General features: G+C 44.2%; 1 long non-coding RNA gene across 1 annotated transcript; it reads right to left on the reverse strand.

Moving 5' to 3' along the window:
* Positions 1-4000: 4000 nt before the first annotated feature.
* LOC109760853 (uncharacterized) lies at positions 4001-5321 on the reverse strand. Its single transcript, XR_002232383.4, has 3 exons — positions 5175-5321; positions 4930-5073; positions 4001-4466 (listed from the first exon to the last, which is right to left on the reverse strand). It is a non-coding gene; the product is annotated as an uncharacterized lncRNA (long non-coding RNA).
* Positions 5322-6180: the final 859 nt, after the last annotated feature.

Raw genomic sequence — 6180 nt, forward strand, 5'->3', positions numbered from 1 at the left:
CAAAGATGGAAATAGGGCACGCCATTGTTCATCCGCACAAACACGGTCCAAACGTACTCGCACGTTGCTATTACCAAATTGTCCATTATCGTAAGTGAATGGCATCCCCGAGAACCCAAGATCCCATCAAGCAATCCCTAAATGCGGCCATTTGACTTTCCAATCTCATAGCTCTCGACATATGTTCATGCTGCCAAAGCGCTTCATTGAAGTCTCCACATACCAGCCATGGATCCTGCGACACTCCCCTCAACCGAGTTAGATGATCCCACATTAAGTGTCGTTTCTCCACCCTTGGCTCACCATAAACAAAGGGCATACGCCACTTTTTATCACAGCTTTTGTCCTCCACCGAGACATCAATATAACGTTGACATGAATCCAAAACTGTGACCACCAAGGATTCGTCCCAATAGAGCGCAAGACCACCACTCAAACCCGAGCTACTCACACCACAGAAACCTTTCAGACCTAGTCGCCATCTCAACTTTTCCATCTTATCAGCTGCTTGCCTAGTCTCACAAAGAAAGACAAGCTTGGGAATGTTGGTTTTCAAGAGGGCCAACACCTCACGAACTGCCAGCAAGTTGTCATGAAGATCATCACCCTTACCTTGTGTTAGCATCAAAGTCCCCTCCGTAGCAGGAACTACAGCCGAACCAAGGCCAGGACCATCACTTTCCCTCATCAATCTCTTACGTACTGCTGGGTCCAACTCCATAGCAGCTACTAGTTTGTGTTTACATGTCTCAGTATCCACCAACTCAGGGTTAGGCGTGTTGTTGTTTGTATTTATTCCAGCTTGGTTTTGGCTCCCAGAATTGAAGCCACGCCCAGCCGGAGCACTCCCTAGGGAACGCACCAACTGTACACCACCAGCAGACCTATTCGGTGGTTCAGCATACAGCCATGTTCCAAACTTTTTGCTCTTCTCATCATGCACACCTGTTCCGCACTCCTTGAACTCATGTCCAATTAGGCCACATACACTACAGAATTTTGCAAGCTTTTCATAGCGAACCAGATAGACCTGGCGCTCCTTTCCCCTAATCACGCTCACAAATTTGGTCAATGGCAGCCATATGTCATGGCAAACACGAACTCTGACATAATCACCACGCGTGTTGCCATCTAATCTCATATCTATGATTTTCCCGGCATTCTTCAGCAGCTTTCCCACAAGATCCTTCCTGCAATAACCATCCGGAAGTTTGTGAATCTGCAGCCACACGGGCATAAACACCATAGGTACATCCTCAGCTTTACTAAAACCATCATAGGGACTCATCAAAACCACCCAATTCCTAAAGAGCCAGGGTCCTTGATCCAACATCCTTTCCCAGTCACCAAGGCAGGATGCTTGTACCACGAATAGATTTGGCCCAACATGACGGAATCGAATATGTTATGCAGGATTCCAAGCAGCGCGCATATCGCGGTAGAAAGCGGCTTGACTGAAAGTTTTTTCAGTATGAACTAGCCAACGCACGCTATCATTGATCACCGTATCGTCCTCATCAATCACTAGATCATCAAAGGTTTCATCAGCAAGGTTCAACTGATCGAAGAAGTCATCAAGATCGGCCATCTGTTCCTTTGCGGCTCCTCCTGTTGTCGCTGAGTGGGCATCAGATGGCGATGCCATCAGCACCAAGCACGGGATGCAGGGCGAGTTCCTTGAACACCAACGCTCGGGAATAGAACGCTAGTGGTAGCAGACTCACCGGCGTAGGATCGAAGTTGCAGGGACTCGAGGAGGCTGTGAGGCGTCCGGGAATCGACAGGGACTCGAGGTGAGGTACAGGGACTCGAGGAGGCTGAGAGGCGCCCGGGAGCCGATAGGGACTCGAGGTCGATGAGAATCGCCCGAGGAGAGAAACCCTAGCCGCTGCTAGGGGAGATATAAAGTGAATAGCTTTTGAATAGTTATTTACTACTCTGTTCTGCTCCAGTTGTTTGCTAAACTCATTCAGTCATTTGGCCACGATGATATCATGTTGCATTGTGTGTTCTGGCTTCTCAGTCTTTGCTTACTACTGCTTTAGCGATATCTTTAGTGTTGCCTGCAGTAGTAGATAAATTAGTTGCATAATATGGAAAGCGGATATAAATTTTAGGAGACCAATAAAATGTAGACCTAGTGGCCTTGTTCATGTTTTACATGCTTCAAAATGAAACCAATTATTTGGGTACCAAAGAACTGGTTTTGTAGACCTAGCGGCGAGGACTTGCTGGTGTGTCCTTGCTGACTTGCATTTATCTCATGGTCGATTCCACTTGAAGGTGTTCAGAGAAGTAATAATGTAATCAGATCACACTGGTCGCTAGTGTTAACGAAACTTGTCAAAACCTAAACCTGTTTGGTTCAACCAGTAATGCATCGGCCAGTAATCCATTCAATCCTCCAATGTTTGTCAACTCATAGGACATTATGCAACAATAATACTCCCAAATCATCAACTAAATGAACTCTGGAAACATAAGGGCTTGAAATCACGAATTAGCGAGGTGTGGACAATTTTTACAGACAAATTAGTTAGATAGAACTCCATGTTTTTTTACCACCTAGCTAACCACATGTTTGATTCTCAAAAAAAAAAACTAACCACATGTTTTTTTTTTCATAATACAGTTTCAAAACTATTCGTATATTTTTCTTGTCCATGTACCAAAATGTGTGTCGATCGTACTAACTAATTTTGTACAGAAGGAACCACCGAGAAGGTTTTCGTTTTCAAAAAATGTTCGTGTTTCCAAACACTGTTCACATTTTCAAAAAAAAATCTGCAGTTTCAAATAATGTTCGGGTTTTCAAAAAACATTTGTGTTTCAAAAAATGTTGTTCTTTAATAGAATTGTTCACAATTTCAAAAACTGTTCTGGTTTTCAAAACTTGGTCACGTTTTCAAATTTGTTTCATACATCCAAAAAATCATGTTTTCAAAAACTTTTGTGTTTCCAAAAACTGTTCGCAAATTTCAAAAAATGTTCTTATTTTCAAAAGAAGTTGGTATTTTTAAAAATGTTCACGCTTTCTAATATCATTAAGAGTTTCAAAATATTTTCCTGGTTAAAAAAATGTTCATATGTTCAAATAATGTTGGTGATTTTCAAAAAATGTTCGCATTTTGGAAAAAGTTTGTATTTTCTCAAAAGTTGAAATTTTTTTGAAAAGTGTTCGCGGTTCATAGAACATTCTATTTTTTAAAAAAAAATCATATATCTATAAACATGTACAATTTTTAAAATCCTGAACTTTTTTTGGAAGATGTGAATAATTTCTGAAAACACTAACATTAGGTTTTGAATTTGTGAAAAAATTAAGTATGAATAACAATGTTTGGTATTTCTAACAAAAAATTTAAAAACAGGAAAAGGAAAAAGAAAATGTTTGGATCTGCGATTTTTTTGGTTCTTATATAGGTGCACTGCTCTGTAATCATTCAATCTTATTATCTCTGCTGGCTAGCAAAACAAGCTCTAATCCCTGAGGTCTCGTGTTTGATCCCAGGTTGCGTGTATGCTACAGTGTTCTTTTTTACGCCATATGCTACCCGCTCGTACGCCAGTGGGCCGGCCCACTCGGTTGCTTGTGTGTTTGCCCGACAGTCTGCCGCAGTAAGCGGCAGATAGGAGCTCTCGACCGCCGCATTGACGGAGAGCAAGGAGCAGCGAGCCTTGACCCGCCGTGTGTGAGAAGATTACCGGCCTTACGGGTCGACGCGGCAGCAGCGGTTGAGTGCACTGTACACACGGCCATGTGAGGAGTACGTACTATTAACAATGCTTTGGGCGTAACCAGTCCACTGCACCTTCATTAAGCTCTGTTCAAATCGATGTTTGTACTTTTAAATAAGGGTTAATTTCACTTTTTACCCAGTTTCACATTTTGTGACAACAATTACCTTATTTAGTATATTTTTCACATTTTTAGCCATTTAAATAAACTTGTGCCATCAATTATCCCTTTAAATTTATTCATCGGTCTGAGTGCTTTGGCCCATGCCACAATGCTGAATGGCTTCCATGTCAGCTGGGTTTTTTTTTCTTGGTTAATTTTTTCTAGGGTTTTCCAAAAGATGGTCTCAAATCTCGTATTCACCTAGCTAGCAGTAGGTGGCCCTGATTGGAGAGAAAAGGTGAAACGACCGTGGAAGATATATTTGTCACAATGCCATTCTTTGCATATTACATTAAAACACACTTTCAGAGTGCACATGGCTTCACAGCCTGATGGCTTCACAAGCAGTTCATATGTCGCAAACACGAGGTACAGAAACAAGCCCTTCTTATTTTACAATCCAATTTCTTGTGCACGAGAGAGGACGGTCTTGTTCTTGGTCTTGGGCATGGATTTTAGGTGGATAGTCCTCCAGTTGTCCAAGGACGCTGCAAAGCTGCCACGTATGATTATACAGGTGTAGATGCAACTTTGTGTAGCAGCGCCGTCTAGAAAGGTTCCATACCTTCAAAGGGAACAAACAGTAATTAAATATTAGTGCAACCCCATATATGGAAGAGACGTTAAAATTAACAAAAAGCACATTTATAAAAGACAAGAAAATCATCTTATATAGTAGTATACTATTCTCCGAGCATTTTTTTTAATATAGGTCCCTACTATGGAACAACCCAAATGAAAATAGTACTCCTGCTATTGCGTGTAATTAGCAAGCATGTGACATGAACTGGTCACAGACAACTGGCTAATCATTTGCTAGCTTGGAAACTTCTAAGGAGATGCTAAATAAGTCCACTCTCTGCATTTAGCGTCCATATTTGCTCATAACCTCACAAGCAAGCAAACTGTAGAATTAACTTCACAGAAAGCATATATATTCCGGCCGGTGGATCAAAAACATAATAATGGCAACGAAAACAAGACAGACACTTGTAATCTAATAAAGATGACAAAGGGGAGACCTGCACCTGCTATTGCGTTTCCTCGTCTTGAATGTAAACAATCCAGATCCCCCCGTCTGGGTCGACGACCAGCACACGAATAGGCGGAGCTTCGACGGCCTGGTCGTGGGCGGGAGGCGGCGGTGCCATGACTGATATAGAGCAACGTCTCTTGAGGACGAAACAAAACAAACGGAGGACGCACGTAAGAAGACGGAAATGAAATTGAAAAATAGGTTCAACGAAGAAGGAAAGGAAGCTCAGGAGGGCACCGTTGCGCGGCGGAGATCTTGTGCTACGTATGTGGTGCGAAGAGGCCGGGCGGCCGTCGCCGCTGCTGCACGGTTGAGGAGGAGAACTCGATCGGGGTTGCGCTCGGGGTGGAGAGGGAGAGGATGGATGGAAGGAGATGGAAGGCGTGCTGGTGGTTTGCCCGGAGCTGGAGGGCACGGCGGCAGTCTATTTGTAGGTTTTGTACTACTACTACTACTAGCGCGTAGTACGCGGGGGGCAGTGGCGGTTGGGCGGGACAGGTGGCGCCCTATCCCGGTACGTACGCTTGCTTGTGTAGGTGGAGATTGGAGAACGTATGTACGTACCCATCTCCGGAGCGAGAGAGAGAGAGAGAGTGTTATTTATTATCGTATATGTATGTACTTTCGACGTACGGGCTCGCACGTCGCGTCTCATGACCCGGCCGCCTCCAGCAGCACAGCGAGCGTGCATGCATGCATGCCCCTCGCGTACGTCCGCACGCCGCCCAGGTGCACGTACGCGTAGTCTACGCGTGGGTTACACTGACAGCGCGCGGCTCTGGCCGTTATTTTTTCTTTCAGGAGTTTCAAGGGCAAAGCTGCTTACTTTTATAGCTAGCGGCGTGAAAGTTTGGCCGAGTACACGCATAATAGTTCGTACTTTTGTTTTTTGTTTTTTCTTTTTGTGGAAAATTACAATCGGGTCCCTAAGAAGCTCAATGAACCGAAGGCGCGCCATCCCACTGTCGCCGCCGCTCCTCGGAGTTGGCCTGACCTTGGATCTGGAGACGGATTTGCCGGAACCGAAAAGTCTTCGAAGTTACGGTCCATATGGACCAGCACGTCAGTGAGGAAGTAGATCAAACCACTGCCATCTTCATCGCCTCCTCGCCGGCAAGTCAGAGGGAAACAGTCCTGAAATCACTCATGTACACAAAGCCGCACACCTCGTCAACGGCGCCGGAGCAAACGCCAATGAAGCGGGGAAGAATTCTGTTTTGTGATTAATACTAATAGTTTAACA

Source organism: Aegilops tauschii, chromosome 2 (assembly GCF_002575655.3).
Source record: "Aegilops tauschii subsp. strangulata cultivar AL8/78 chromosome 2, Aet v6.0, whole genome shotgun sequence".
Taxonomy (NCBI): Eukaryota; Viridiplantae; Streptophyta; class Magnoliopsida; order Poales; family Poaceae; genus Aegilops; species Aegilops tauschii.